Source organism: Camellia sinensis, chromosome 4 (assembly GCF_055761805.1).
Source record: "Camellia sinensis isolate YWXY chromosome 4, ASM5576180v1, whole genome shotgun sequence".
Lineage (NCBI taxonomy): Eukaryota > Viridiplantae > Streptophyta > Magnoliopsida > Ericales > Theaceae > Camellia > Camellia sinensis.
Window position 1 is genome coordinate 64,228,064 of NC_138964.1, and position 17,131 is coordinate 64,245,194.

At 40.4% G+C, this 17,131-nt stretch overlaps 1 long non-coding RNA gene across 3 annotated transcripts; it reads right to left on the reverse strand.

Moving 5' to 3' along the window:
• Positions 1-250: 250 nt before the first annotated feature.
• LOC114289297 (uncharacterized) lies at positions 251-16,316 on the reverse strand. Of its 3 annotated transcripts, XR_014366636.1 has the most exons (4): positions 15,886-16,309; positions 4,851-4,938; positions 395-756; positions 251-285 (listed from the first exon to the last, which is right to left on the reverse strand). It is a non-coding gene; the product is annotated as an uncharacterized LOC114289297 (long non-coding RNA). The 3 variants fall into 3 exon arrangements; XR_003638548.2 differs by lacking the exon at positions 4,851-4,938 and having other exon boundaries at positions 15,886-16,316; XR_014366635.1 differs by lacking the exons at positions 4,851-4,938; positions 15,886-16,309 and having other exon boundaries at positions 395-2,613.
• Positions 16,317-17,131: the final 815 nt, after the last annotated feature.

A 17,131-nucleotide genomic window follows, 5' to 3' on the forward strand; every position in this document is an offset into this window, starting at 1 on the left:
TAAGCCAAACAATAGAAATGAAAAGGATAAAGGAAAACCTGGATGTTATTTGATACAATATTTCTGACAAGTCTAGTTTCTGCTCAAAACTCTGTTACATTGTGGCAAATCCAATAAGAAGAGGTTCGAGAAGCCCAACAAGACAGCTCTTTATCTAAACCCCCTTTTCTGTTTCAGATTTATCTTTGTTAGGTTTGCGAGCAACAATCGATCATTCAATGCACCAAACAGCACTGTACAGAAGTTCATCTTGATGGCTCAGAAAAGCAGTGGTATAGTACAAAGCTGCAATTGTTGATATATAGATCAAACAAGAGTAGAGAAAATAACATGATGCTGAGGAACCTCGAATATGAAAGTAAAAATTTTAATTAACTGAAACAATGTATGATACCTGCATTGGGCATCCTAATAGAAAGAATTGTCCTCACTTTTCCATCCCACCCAAGCACGCTGATTGCAGTGGCAGTTGAAAATAGAAGTGCAGGTCCAACCCAGAGAAGGGATCTAAAGTAATCATAGGTTAAAGACCAAACAATTTTAATAACTATTAACCATGTCATATAACAAAAAGTGTAACTATCAGAAAAGTAGCCAATATGCAATAAGTTTTCCATCTAAGGATATTAAAGGAAGTTCCTTATCAAATTTTGTAGAACTGCTAGCCAATATATCTAGATCTGCTGAAACAATTAGAACTCTTTGAGTTGTTAATACTCCTGCGACATAGCCTCATAGAGTTTCTTGCCAGTGAACCTGGAAAAGAGAGTTAGAAGAAACAAGAAACAATTTTCTAATTATTTGTACATTCAATTCCAAGGGAAAAATTAATAGACAGAGAGAGAGAGAACAACTGATAAGAGTAGATCCACATGGATGGTTAATTAGTTGAAAGCTCACTTTCTGGTCAGAGGTAACTAATTCATGGTATTTGGAAAGCTATATGACCAGCCATAGGAGCTATTTTATATTAATAAGAAAAAAATTATAAGAAAAAATTCTGAGTACCCCATGCTAAAGTTGCTGATATTCTGCAGCACAATGGTGCAGTTAGCAGTGTTAAAATTTGATATAGGTACAAGAAATAGATTTGGAATAGCAAAGCCCAAAAGGCCAACTCTGATCTGAGCTACATGGGACATATTTGATCTTCATTTTCCATTAGAGGGGAACATTATACTCAGCAAATCCACACTATACAAAATTTCTTTAAAACTAGAACAGGTAAAGGACAAGGAAGAGGAATGAGAGCATCCTTTAAAAAACTTACGATTGAAGCAAAGAGCACAAATTATCTGACAGAAGACAGTGTCTACTAAAAGAAAGCAGACAGAACAGAAATGTAAAAACAGAAGAGCAATTATGAAAGAAAAAGTGATTACATCTAAATAATCTCTGCAACTTTTTTCTAATTCTAAGCCCTAGACAATGGACAACCCCACAATTATGGAACCTTTCAAACCTCATCCTATCCAACATGATAAAGATCATAAGCATCTTAACTTTTTCTTTTTTACAAAAACCAATAGAATTTTTGGGAATATATTATTTCGCAATAATCATTAAAAAACTCTTAATGTCAAAGACGTCATACTCATGTAGGAAGGTGTGTGTGTAAGCATCCATGTTAGAAAACTATTAAGATGTTTCTAAGCCATAGCTGACCCTATTTCCGCAAGAATGCAAACAATGATTTGGAAGTTCGCATGTATGACCCATCTTCAACCTCACTGTTAAAGACAAGCAAATAATCTTTATAAGCAAGCAATGATTTGGAAGTTTGAATTTTTGAAGAAACACTCACTGTCTTCAATATCACCTGAGAAGTATCTCTCAGATCAGTATCAACTGAGAAGTAAGACTTTTTTTGTGCGTTTGATGATTATGACAATTGATCCAATTACATGAAAATGCCCTGCATCACTATACCACCAACTTGGAATTTTCTATTTCTTCCAAGTTTGAATGGAAAATCCATAACAGCAAAATGGGAAACACCAATTTATAAAATACTTATACAAATCTCAATCACATCCAATCTTTATGGTTTTTAAAATTTTACTAAATTTGAACAAAATATAATTATTAAAATTTAATGATTTGATTCGTTCTTAATTTCATTTAAAAAAAAAAATTATTTTTTAATTTACCATAAGTTTCAAGAAAATATATTTTTTTAACTATAAATTTGAATTCAAAGAAAAAAGTTGTGAAGGATTGCTCTTACAAATCAACATCAGAGTAAGGTCATATGCAAATTCTATGGTGGTTCAATCAAAGATGATGTAAACTAGCTTATAATGATAAAACATCGATCAAATCCCCAGTCACCAATTCTCTCGTCTTATCATGTTTAGAGAAACTCGTGATGTAGTTAAAATAATTTGAGACATCAGGATAATGGATAATTGGGGTATAATCTGATAGAGCATTATGTGTGAACATAGCAAACTCACTGTGCAATATGCCGCTGTAATTTGCTAAAAATAGATGAATAATACGAAAAGAATAAATAATAAAGTACTATGTTAAGTGGCGTTTGGCAAATGCTTTTTCAATGGCCAAACAGGAGCAGCTTAAAGAGATCCATGTATGTGTGTTATCATTGCTACCACGATTGTAACGCCCTCAAAAAAATAACAATAAACCCATCAGATAAGACATGCATTTACATATAAATTAACCACACTCTGATATTCATTAGAGTTCCATTACATAAATATTACATGTTAACCTCATAACAAAATGCCCTACGGGCTTACAGCTTTCCAAGTTAACACTTGGTTACAACAAAGAGTTCTAACTCGTTTACACATTAAGCCCTTGGCTTGAAGTTACATGTAATACATCAAAAGTAAAACGACAAAACTATGCCCGCCACTAGCCTCCCAGCTATGTCCTTGGAGGTGGCATACTTCCTGCACCTGAAAATGATATTCCCATATAGGGTGAGCCACAGCCCAGTAGAAATACACTAAACCAACCATGGACAATGACTAAAACATTAGCAATTGATAGTTGGTCAATACTGATACAATCACATAAATTAAGTATTTATGTCAACGACTTACAAGTCCCAATTACTTTTCATTTTTTTCCCTTTTTCAACAGACAAGCATGCTAGCTCTATCATCATTTCCACAGATATGTATAAAAACTATATCTCACATTCAGATAAGCATAAAAGCTATATCCACATTCTCAACAGATATGTATAACAACAATATCCACAGATAAGCATACAAGTTGTATCCACACTTCACAAAGATAAGCATATGAGCTCTATCTTCACTTCTCTAGACAAGCATATAAGCTGTGTCTACGGAGTTCATCCCCTATCTCCTCCCAATACTTATCCGGTTTAGAGGTACATCCCCTATCTTCCCCTAAACCGCGGAGTACATCCCCTATCTCCTCCTCTACACATAACGTATATAAACACATTGGTTCTATATACAATCACACAATACATACAATTAATGTATTCTATTAACCGTCAAGTTCCATGACACATTTCATTGATTAGTTTCAGTTTACCTAATCATCATGCATTGTCTACAACAATCACGACTATCGTCCACCGATAGCCCAAAGCAGTTATTTCTAAACAGAAAATAAATGCACAATGGATATTCAATCAACATTTCATTTCTTCATTCTTCTCAATTAATTATCCTAATTAATTAAACAATGTAATTAGGTCAATTCCCATAATTAACATTTCAACCCTTAGGTTCCATTTTCATCAATGATTCAACATTAATTCCATTTCTCTATGCCAAACATGCATCTAGGTCTATTATGAATAAAACCCTAACTTTTGTAAAATTACACAAAAGCCCCAAACTTTCACAAAATTACCAAACCATGCCCAACATCTCAAAATACCAAAATTTAAAGACAAAATCCATAGAGAGGAGTAGGATATCCCTACCTCGAAGTTTAAGCCAAAAAGGAGATGAAGACTCGAAGATCAACTTGCTCCAAATCCAAACTTTTTCAGATTAAATCGAAGCTCTCAACACCCTCTATCTTTTTAACAAAGGCCCTAGGCTAGATTCACACCCTAGGGAGATCAAATCTTAGAGAGAATGTAAGTTTAGAGAGAGAGAGAGGCTCGGTTTTAGGGTTTAATCAAAGAAAGGAAGTGAAAAAGTGAGGTTTAAGACGCTGCTGTCCGCTGATATAAAACACTCTCGCTCGAGCGAAGGATTGGTCGCTCGAGCGACCAGACACAGAAAACTCTCGCTCGAGCCAAGAAGTTCTCGATCGAGCGAAGAAAAACCCAGACCGCTCGAGCGAAGGAAGCTCGCTCGAGCCAAGAAAGACAGCTCTCAGGTCCAGAACCAGGTGCAACCGCTCGCTCGAGCGAGCCACTCTGGCTCGACCCACCAGACACGAACCCACTCTCGCTCGAGCGACCAACTCCTCGCTCGAGCGAAGGTCCAAAATTCTGGGCAGCAACAGTTGGCTCCCGAACACAACCAACCTGTAACAAACCTGCCCAACACATCCTATAACTCAAATATGAAGAAAAAGGAATGTAAACACGATAATAACCAACTACCAACATCCACGGACGCATGTCCGGATCACTGTACAACAAGGGTAAACCCGGGATCGCTATAACGATTCTCACAATAAAGCAGAGACGGTTGGTAGTTGATTAAGAGGGAGTTAAAGCTTCAAGTCAATTATTGGAATCTCTATATACAAGTCTTACAGTCAAGCAACTTGCTGAGAGCATCTATGGTAACTTCTGTTTAAAAAAAGAAAAAATCAAAGTTGAACAGGTAACAACTGTAGGACAGATATGTCCATGTAAATGTATAGAAAAGATGAGTTGCTACGATTGCCGGTGGAGGTGAAGTCTGATGATGATCTAGCAGCAGCTGCTGCTGAAGCTGCTGCTGAAGCTGCTGATGGAAGGCCAGGCTACTGCAAGAGATAGGTTTTATCATGCATTAGCAGGAAGCCAATTCTGAATATAAAGAGTTATGAAACACTTTTCCTAGTTTGAAGAATTATATACGAATAAATTGATCGTTTCTTATCTTTTTTATTCTTCTTTTTTTTTTTCTTTTTTTTTTTTTTAGCTTCACCTTTTGTGTTGCAAGAGTAGACTGTGTTGCCTAACAGAATTTGCATCGATTTAGAATGGGTTAGATGTGAAAATTAGCATCTTTAACAACCAGAAGCATTCTGATTAGGTTAGTGGGTGCTTTCTAGCTACTCCCTATTGTGATTCAATGTAATTGAGGGATTTGATGCTTCCCCAACCAAAAACCTGAGTGATCCAATGTAATGGTTGAGTATAATTGTTAGATACTTCATGATTTAATATTATTTTATTTATTGATTTTAAGATTATTTTATTTATTTATTTCTATTTTTTACACGTTAAAGGCTTAAATTATCCGGAAAGATACATTCTTATTTTAGGAAAGGGATAAAGAATCTCTGTTAGATTCCATGTCCTAAGATGAATGCAGAAGTTCAGATTTGGCTTTCAAAATATGTAAAACAATTAGAAAGAAATGGCATGATTAAAATGAAAATGCAAAACAATAAAGTTGCTTTTCCATGTCACTTTGTTGATCGTTCAACTTCAACACATTCTTTTTATCTTACATTTATTCTTGGATTGTTTTAAAAAATGCACCTTTCCACTTGATTGAAGGTTGTAACGCCCTCAAAATAATAACAATAAACCCATCAGATAAGACATGCATTTACATATAGACTAACCACATTCTTTCATTCATTAGAGTTCCATTACATGAGTATTACATGTTAACCTCATAACAAAATGCCCTACGGGCTTACAGCTTTCCAAGTTAACACTTGGTTACAACAAAGAGTTCTAACTCGTTTACACATTAAGCCCTTGGCTTGAAATTACATGTAATACATCAAAAGTAAAACGACAAAACTATGCCCGCCACTAGCCTCCCAGCTATGTCCTTGGAGGTGGCATGCTTCCTGCACCTGAAAATGATATTCCCATATAGGGTGAGCCACAGCCCAGTAGAAATACACTAAACCAACCATGGACAATGACTAAAACATTAGCAATTGATAGTTGGTCAACACTGATACAATCACATAAATTACATATTTATGTCAACGACTTACAAGTCCCAATTACTTTTCATTTTCCCTTTTTCAACAGATAAGCATGCTAGCTCTATCATCATTCCCACAGATATGTATAAAAAAATATATCTCACATTCAGATAAGCACAAAAGCTATATCCACATTCTCAACAGATATGTATATCAACAATATCCACAGATAAGCATACAAGCTGTATCCACACTCTACAACAGATATGTATATCAACAATATCCACAGATAAGCATACAAGCTGTATCCACACTTCACTTCACAAAGATAAGCATATGAGCTCTATCTTCACTTCTCTAGACAAGCATATGAGCTCTGTCTACGGAGTACATCCCCTATCTCCTCCAAATACCTATCCGGTTTAGAGGTACATCCCCTATCTTCCCCTAAACCGCGGAGTACATCCCCTATCTCCTCCTCTACACATAACGTATATAAACACATTGGTTCTATATACAATTACACAATACACACAATTAATGTATTCTATCAACCGTCAAGTTCCATGACACATTCCATTGATTAGTTTCCGTTTACCTAATCATCATGCATTGTCTACAACAATCTCGACTATCCTCCACCGATAGCCCAAAGCAGTTATTTCAAAAACAGAAAATAAATGCACAAATGGATATTCAATCAACATTTCATTTCCTCATTTCTCACCAATTAATTATCCGAATTAATTAAACAATGTAATTAGGCCATTTTCCATAATTACCATTTCAACCCTTAGGTCCCATTTTCATCAATGATTCAACAATCATTCTATTTTTCTATGCCAAACATGCATCTAGGTTTATTATGAATAAAACCCCAACTTTTGTAAAATTACACAAAAGCCCCAAACTTTCACAAAATTACCAAACCAAGCCCAACATCTCAAAATACCAAAATTTAAAGACAAAACCCATAGAGAGGAGTAGGATATCCCTACCTCGAAGTTTTAGCCCAAAAGGAGATGAAGACTCCAAGATCAACTTGCTCCAAATCCAAACTTTTTCAGATTAAAACGAAGCTCTCAACACCCTCTATCTTTTTAACAAAGGCCCTAGGCTAGATTAACACCCTAGGGAGATCAAACCTTAGAGAGAGTGCAAGTTTAGAGAGAGAGAGTGTCGGATTAAGGGTTTGCTCAAAGAAAAGAAGTGAAAAAGTGATGTTTTAGACGCTGCTGTCCGCTGATATAAAACACTCTCGCTCGAGCGAAGGATTGGTCGCTCGAGCGACCAGACACAGAAAACTCTCGCTCGAGCTAAGAAGTTCTCGATCGAGTGAAGAAAAACCCAGACCGCTCGAGCCACGAAAAGCTCGCTCGAGCCAGAAACTACAACTCTCAGGTCCAGAACCAGGTGCAACACAACTCTCGCTCGAGCGACAGACTCCTCGCTCGAGCGAAGGACCAAAAATCTGGGCAGCAACACTAGGCTCCCAAACACAACCAACCTGTAACAAACCTGCCCAACACATCCCATAACTCACTATACAAGGTACAAAGGATGCCAACAAGATAATAAACAACATCCAACATCCACGGACACATGTCCGGATCACTGTACAACAAGGGTAAACCCGGGATCGCTATAACCTCCCCCCCTTAAAGAATTTCGCCCCCGAAATTAAGCACAAGTTTTCAAAAACAGGTTTTCCTCCATTTTAAACAATGTTACAATTTAACATTCAACAATTCGACCCATTACCGGTCATCCCATCCCTTTAACAAGAGACATATCACAATATGTAAACAACATATGTATTATCAACATGCATCAACATTATGCACTAACTTTCCAATGTCAACAATATACTTAACACCTATAATGTTACATTCAACTTCCATATGCGGCAAGTTCCAAAAGATACTTCCAATAACTAAAACATTTTCAATGTTTCACAACTTAAGACATATATAAAAGCTCTTAAGTTCAACAAAATGCAAAATTTAAATACAAAATTACATATCAATAAACAAGTCCGGATATTTCTCTCGGACTTCCAACTCACGTTCCCAAGTGGCTTCCTCCACTCCGTGATGTTTCCACAAGACTTTCACCAAAGGAATGATCTTGCCACGCAGGACCTGATCCCGCCTATCCAAGACCCGAACCGGTCTCTCCTCATACGAGGCATCCTCATCTACCTCTAAATCAGTCCAATCCAACACATGTGATGGATCTGGCTCATACTTCCGAAGCATACTCACATGAAACACGTCATGTACTCCGGACAACTGCGGCGGTAAGGCTAACCGATAAGCAACCTCACCAATCCTCTCAAGGATCTCAAAAGGACCAATAAACCGAGGGGATAACTTCCCACTCTTCCCAAATCTCATCAAGCCTCGCCTAGGTGATATCTTCAGAAAGACATGGTCACCTACCTCAAACGCCAAAGGTCTCCTCCTACGGTCGACATAACTCTTTTGTCGACTCTGGGCTGTAACAAGCCTCCTACGGATAAGTTCAACTTTCTCCGTCGTCTCCCTAACCAACTCCGGACCCAACAAAGGTGCATCACCCACCTCGGCCCAACAAACTGGAGACCTACACGGTCGGCCATACAAGGCCTCAAACGGTGCCATACCGATGGTAGACTGAAAACTGTTGTTGTAGGCAAACTCTACCAATGGCAAGTGCCTCTCCCACGTCCCACTGAAATCCAGGACACAACCCCGAAGCATATCCTCGAGGATCTGAATAGTACGCTCGGACTGCCCGTCAGTCTGAGGATGATAAGCCGTACTAAAGGTCAACTTAGTGCCCAGTGCACTCTGCAAACTCTGCCACAACCTAGCAGTAAAACGAGGATCTCTATCTGAGACGATCGTCACTGGGACCCCGTGCAATCTCACTACGTCCCGAATATACAAGTCGGCAAGATGATCTACCGAATCTCTCACGCGCATAGGAATAAAGTGCGCCGACTTAGTCAACCGGTCTACAACCACCCAAATAGCATCACTACCCCGTTGAGTCCTCGGAAGACCTACAACGAAGTCCATAGTGACATGCTCCCACTTCCACTCGGCAATAGGCAAGGGTTGCAACAAACCCGCTGGCCTCTGATGCTCGGCCTTCACTTGCTGGCAAGTAAGGCATTTCGATACGAAAACAGCCACATCTCTTTTCATACCCCGCCACCAAAACTGGCGACCCAAATCCTGATACATCTTAGTACCTCCCGGATGCACCGCAAGGCGCGAATGGTGAAACTCTCGGAGTACTTCCTCTCGGCAAGCCTCCGGTACAAACAAACGGTCTCGGTATCTCACACTCAGGTCGGGATACACCGTCAAACCCTTCTCAACTTTCCCACTGGAGATCTTCTCTCGGAGGGATTCTACGTCAAGGTCACCTCTCTGTGCCTCTAACACTCTAATCACAAGTGTAGGCTGCGCAACAACAGAAAACAAGGCCGCAGCCTCAACAGATTCGCCCAGTAGCAAATCAAACTCGCCAAGTGCCCCCAACATCACCCATTCTCGGATGGCTATACTAGCAACATCACTAATGGTCTTCCTACTAAGGGCATCGGCCACAACATTGGCCTTTCCCGGATGATAATGTAACTCAAAATCATAATCCTCGATGAACTCCATCCATCTCCTCTGCCTCAGATTCAAGTCTTTCTGTGTAAACAGATACTTCAAACTCTTATGATCCGAGAATACCTCGAACCTCTCACCATAAAGGTAGTGCCTCCAGATTTTCAAGGCAAAGATCACAGCTGCTAACTCTAGGTCATGTGTGGGGTAATTCTTCTCGTGTATTTTCAACTGACGTGAGCCATAAGCTACCACTTTCCCCTCTTGCATCAACACACAACCCAAACCCTCTCGTGAGGCATCACAATAAACCGCATAACCCAACCCTCTCTCCGGAATAATCAATACCGGAGCGGTGGTCAATCTAACTTTCAGCTCTTGGAACGACTTTTCACAAGTCTCACTCCACACAAACTTGACTCCCTTCCGAGTCAGTCTAGTCAACGGTGACGCTAACCTGGAGAAATCTTTCACAAACCGACGGTAATACCCAGCTAATCCCAGAAAACTGCGGATCTCAAACACACTCTTAGGCTGTGCCCAATCTTGCACTGCCTCAACCTTGGATGTATCAACAGACACTCCTTCCCCGGATACCACGTGGCCTAAGAATTTGACTTCCCTCAGCCAGAACTCACACTTCCCAAACTTGGCATACAGCCTATGGGCTCTAAGTAACTCAAGCACCACTCTCAAGTGTGCCTCGTGCTCCTCCTCAGAAGACGAATAGATAAGGATATCGTCCACGAAGACAACCACAAATCGGTCTAAGAACTCCCGGAAAATCCGGTTCATCAAGTCCATAAAGACTGCCGGTGCATTGGTAAGCCCAAATGGCATCACCAGAAACTCGTAATGGCCATACCGCGTACGGAATGCCGTCTTAGGAATATCTTCCTCCCTGACCCTCAACTGATGGTAACCCGATCTCAAGTCTATCTTAGAGAAACAACAGGAACCCTTCAACTGGTCAAACAAATCATCTATACGGGGCATAGGATACTTATTCTTAACCGTAGCCCGATTCAACTTCCGGTAGTCAATACACAATCTCAAGGCACCATCTTTCTTTTTAACAAAGAGGGCCGGCGCTCCCCACGGTGAAACACTAGGGCGAACAAAGCCCTTATCGAGCAATTCCTGGAGCTGAACTTTCAACTCAACCAACTCTGCTGGGGCAAAACGGTAAGGTGCCATAGAAATCGGGGCCGTACCAGGCACTAAATCAATAGAGAACTCTATCTCTCGGTGAGGTGGCAAACTAACAAGATCTTCGGGAAAGACATCCGAATACTCACAAACCACCCTCGGTAACACAACCTGGGTCTCACCACTCTCACCACTCTCAAAACTGGCAAGTAGACTACTGAGCTCACTTCGCCCTCGCGAGTCATACCCCGGTGGCAAAACACTACCAACCCGGTCTCCCAAGAAATGGAACCACTCCCCGCTCAAGGTACATAACATGACCCTCTGGCGGTAGCAATCAATAACAGCCCGGTATGACGATAACCAGTCCATACCCAAAATAACATCAAAACCCTTCATGGGCATGACAACAAACGGAAAAGGAAGCCTATAATCGGCGACCTCTATGTCACATCCTCTAACACCCTGTTTCAGAATCAACTCACCGCCCAAAGGCGATACCACACAAATAGGAGATGCTAACTGTGCTAACTCCAATTCCAAAACAGATGCAAATGCAGCAGATACAAAAGAATGAGATGCACCCGTGTCTATCAACACACTAGCAACTGAGTTGCAAAACAGAAAAGTACCTCTCACTACTGATGGAGCTGGTACTAAATCCTGCGCAGTAACAGCATACACGCGCCCCGTAGGCCCCTGGTCTACCTGCTCTCCTCTCGGAGCAAAAGACTGCTGCACAGACTGGGATGACGAAGCCCCCGGATTGGCCCTCGAGGCCTGCACAGACTGAGCTGGCTGAAAACCCTGCGTCTGCCTAGAACCAGACGCTCCCGAAGTGGCACTCAACTGTGGGCAAAACCTCTTCATGTGCCCAGATTGTCCACACTGATAACAAGTCAAGAGCTGCCCCCTGCCCAAACTCTGACTCTGCGGTCTAGCTGAAAAAGATGCAGCTTTCTGACCCCCACCCTTCTGCGGGCAAACTGAAACCTTGTGACCCAGCTGGCCACACTTATAACAAGTGAATTCCCCCTGACTGCCTCTCCCCGAGCCTCCACTCGGCACTGGAAAGGTCGATCTAGAGACTGCACCCTGAGACTGCTGAGGGTTATAACCCCTCTGCCTCCTGCCATCACTCTGACTATCCTGGCTCCTCTTGGAGCCTCTCTGACCCTCATCCTCCTCCTGCATCATAATCTCCATATGAGCAGCAGCATCAACTAGGTGTCTATACTCTCGAATGTAAGACCCACCAACTCTCAACTTGAGGCCCCGCCTCAACTTCCGCTCAAACTCATAGCAACGGCGTTCCTCAGACGCCACCAGTTCCGGTGCAAACCTGGACAGACTGGTAAAGGTAGCCTCAAACTCGGCCACTGACAAGCCCTGCTGATTAAGCCGGCTAAACTGATCCCTCAGCTTCTCCCTAGCTGCTGCAGACAAAAACCTCTCCTGAAAAGCATTTATAAACGCCTCCCAAGTACCACCAACACGAGCTTTCTTGTACTTCCACCATTGACCCGCATCTCCCTTCAGCTGGAAGGATGCCAAGGTCACTTTCAGTGCTCCGTCCTCGATGCCAAGCATCTCAAACGTCTTCGTTGTCTGTTCGAGCCATTCATCTGCCTTAAGCGGCTCTTTAGGATCCCCGATAAACTCGTCCGGATTACACCGAAAGAACTCCCTCTTCAAGAAGGAAGGCCCTGTCTCAGCTGCCTGATTCCCAGCTCTAAGAATACCCAAAGCTCCTGCTATCTCTCTGGCCAAGGCACCCATAGCCTGCTGACCTACTGGCTCGGCCACATTGGCCTGCCCAACTCCCTCCTGCACTGCCGGAATCTCACCCGGTAACGGTACTTCCTGCCTCGCAGGTCTACCACGCCTAGCACCTCTTCCTCGTCCTGACATCCTAATAACGGTAACACAGAACGTTAGCACATTCATAGGTGTGCCGAGGCTAATCACTCACGTCCTAATGCATGGACAAGTGTAATTCACTCCACATAAGCACATAAACACATAAGCACTTACGAATTTCATTTCCGGATAATGATAGTCCCAAGACGTTACTAGAGTTCCGGTTAGAAATAGCATTGATCAAGTGCCTTTCCAACAAGACTCCCAGAAACTCAAGGATCCAATCAACATCCTAGAAATTAAATCCCATACCCACATAGTCACATAAGCATGTTATCACTTAAGCACATAGCATATGATACCACATCTAAGTCTCTATCAAGCGAGACAAACCCATTGTGATCCTAATCACTTCCCACGTACCCAAAGTATTCGAGCCCGGTACGCTCTGATACCAAGTTGTAACGCCCTCAAAATAATAACAATAAACCCATCAGATAAGACATGCATTTACATATAGACTAACCACATTCTTTCATTCATTAGAGTTCCATTACATGAGTATTACATGTTAACCTCATAACAAAATGCCCTACGGGCTTACAGCTTTCCAAGTTAACACTTGGTTACAACAAAGAGTTCTAACTCGTTTACACATTAAGCCCTTGGCTTGAAATTACATGTAATACATCAAAAGTAAAACGACAAAACTATGCCCGCCACTAGCCTCCCAGCTATGTCCTTGGAGGTGGCATGCTTCCTGCACCTGAAAATGATATTCCCATATAGGGTGAGCCACAGCCCAGTAGAAATACACTAAACCAACCATGGACAATGACTAAAACATTAGCAATTGATAGTTGGTCAACACTGATACAATCACATAAATTACATATTTATGTCAACGACTTACAAGTCCCAATTACTTTTCATTTTCCCTTTTTCAACAGATAAGCATGCTAGCTCTATCATCATTCCCACAGATATGTATAAAAAAATATATCTCACATTCAGATAAGCACAAAAGCTATATCCACATTCTCAACAGATATGTATATCAACAATATCCACAGATAAGCATACAAGCTGTATCCACACTCTACAACAGATATGTATATCAACAATATCCACAGATAAGCATACAAGCTGTATCCACACTTCACTTCACAAAGATAAGCATATGAGCTCTATCTTCACTTCTCTAGACAAGCATATGAGCTCTGTCTACGGAGTACATCCCCTATCTCCTCCAAATACCTATCCGGTTTAGAGGTACATCCCCTATCTTCCCCTAAACCAAGGAGTACATCCCCTATCTCCTCCTCTACACATAACGTATATAAACACATTGGTTCTATATACAATCACACAATACACACAATTAATGTATTCTATCAACCGTCAAGTTCCATGACACATTCCATTGATTAGTTTCCGTTTACCTAATCATCATGCATTGTCTACAACAATCTCGACTATCCTCCACCGATAGCCCAAAGCAGTTATTTCTAAAACAGAAAATAAATGCACAAATGGATATTCAATCAACATTTCATTTCCTCATTTCTCACCAATTAATTATCCGAATTAATTAAACAATGTAATTAGGCCATTTTCCATAATTACCATTTCAACCCTTAGGTCCCATTTTCATCAATGATTCAACAATCATTCTATTTTTCTATGCCAAACATGCATCTAGGTTTATTATGAATAAAACCCCAACTTTTGTAAAATTACACAAAAGCCCCAAACTTTCACAAAATTACCAAACCAAGCCCAACATCTCAAAATACCAAAATTTAAAGACAAAACCCATAGAGAGGAGTAGGATATCCCTACCTCGAAGTTTTAGCCCAAAAGGAGATGAAGACTCCAAGATCAACTTGCTCCAAATCCAAACTTTTTCAGATTAAAACGAAGCTCTCAACACCCTCTATCTTTTTAACAAAGGCCCTAGGCTAGATTAACACCCTAGGGAGATCAAACCTTAGAGAGAGTGCAAGTTTAGAGAGAGAGAGTGTCGGATTAAGGGTTTGCTCAAAGAAAAGAAGTGAAAAAGTGATGTTTTAGACGCTGCTGTCCGCTGATATAAAACACTCTCGCTCGAGCGAAGGATTGGTCGCTCGAGCGACCAGACACAGAAAACTCTCGCTCGAGCTAAGAAGTTCTCGATCGAGCGAAGAAAAACCCAGACCGCTCGAGCCACGAAAAGCTCGCTCGAGCCAGAAACTACAACTCTCAGGTCCAGAACCAGGTGCAACACAACTCTCGCTCGAGCGACAGACTCCTCGCTCGAGCGAAGGACCAAAAATCTGGGCAGCAACACTAGGCTCCCAAACACAACCAACCTGTAACAAACCTGCCCAACACATCCCATAACTCACTATACAAGGTACAAAGGATGCCAACAAGATAATAAACAACATCCAACATCCACGGACACATGTCCGGATCACTGTACAACAAGGGTAAACCCGGGATCGCTATAAAGGTGGTTTTGTTTTGGAAAAACAAATGCTAGATGATAGAAGATTCCCAAAAATGCATCTCGACTTACAGCAAAAGGTCCCCATAAAGGTAATGTAAGATTTTTTTTTTCCCTGACAGATTATTAAAAGCAGTAATCAATTGAAAACATTTACACCATTGCAATAAACCATTAGCCCAAATACAATACTTTTTTTTTTGGTTGATAAATAACCATTAACTCAAATACAATACTTCCCCACCCCCATTAACCCCAAATCTAGCCACCAAATAGGCCTTATTCCAGCCTTCCTAACAAAGTAAATCCTGCAATCCATCAACAAAATCCAAGGCTGAATCATATCATCAAGAATAATAGCCACACTCTGGTCCATTTCCCTATTCACATTAAACATATTCACCACACCCTGCAAATCAACTTCTACAATAATAGAAGGAAACCTCAACTCCCCAGCCATCCTTATCTCGTCCCTACTAGCCAGCACTTATATTGAATAAAACTTAAAACAAATGAGGTATAATTTATATTAATTAATTTAACATGTTTATGATTTAAATGTAAAAAATACTGCCACAAATGGTTCTCCAAAGTGATTATCTATCTCTTCTTCTTTTTTTAATGTTTCTTAAATATGAACACGAACAAAAGTGATTCTCTAAAAATTGAAAATGCACATGAATAAATTAATGTTCACGGAGGTAATTTTTTCCTCACCTAAATGCACCACATAAAATGGAGAGGAAAATTAGGGCAAAGATGAACCGTCCATCCTCCAATTTCGTTTCTGAGGCATTAATGTGCCCGCCGCCTGATCCTTCTCATCGTAATCAGCCCGTTCGAGATCGCCATTCTGACGAGTCCGGTGGTAGCCCTTTGTAGATAAGGGTTCTGAAACAGTTGAGAGGAGTGTAGGGTCTGGATTTGAACATATGGCTTGTAGAGGAATTGGAGAACATCGAATGTAGGGTTAGGGTTTTGGAACCGATGACGAGAGTGGAGAAGACGAAGTAGACGACCAGTGAAGATCGGTGAAGATAATAGGAGGAGAGAGAGAGGGCGGTGAGAGAGGAGGTGGTGGCGGCGGCAGTGGTGGTCGCCGGTTGCGCCACCAGAGGCGACGACGTAGGAGGCGGAAGAGATAAAGACAGGAGAATGTATAAATATATATTAGGAGTTGCCACCCATCAAATAAATAAAAATAAAATAAAAAATTTATTATATATTGTGTGTTAGTCAAGTAATAAGCGTCTTATTCATTTGTTATATGTCTAAGGTTCAAGTCCTCTCTACTAATTTATCTAATTTTTTTTTAATTTAAAGTAAAAAGAGTGGATACGTGACAGCATAAGAAACAAAGTTTCAAGACACCATAAGAGTTGTTCACTTTATAATAGTACTAGCATCTAAATTTTTTTTTTAATTTTAAGTAAAAATAGTGGATACATGGCAGCATAAGAAACAAAGTTTCAGGACACCATAGAGTGGATACGTGGCAGCATAAGAAACAAAGTTTCAGGACACCATAGAGCGGATACGTGGCAGCATAAGAAACAAAGTTTCAGGACACCATAAGAGTTGTTCACTTTATAATAGTACTAGCAGTTGCCACACGCGATGCGTGTGCAATTGAAATAAATAAAAATAAAAATAAATATTTATCATATATTGTGTGCTAGTAAAAGTAGTAAGAGTCTTATTCCTTTCACATAAGTCTAAGGTTCAAATCTCCTCCTCTCATTTATCTAATTTTTTTATTTTTCAAATAAAAAGGTAGACACTTGACAGCATAAGAAATAAAGGCTTCAAGACACCCACCATAAGGGGTATTCACTTTATAATAGTATAGATAGATAGATAGATAGTCAAATGTGTGATTAAAACAAATATTATCTCATTCATTCAATTAATTGTGATTAAAAAATTATTTTAATTTTTTTAATCACACTTTTAATAAAAGTGA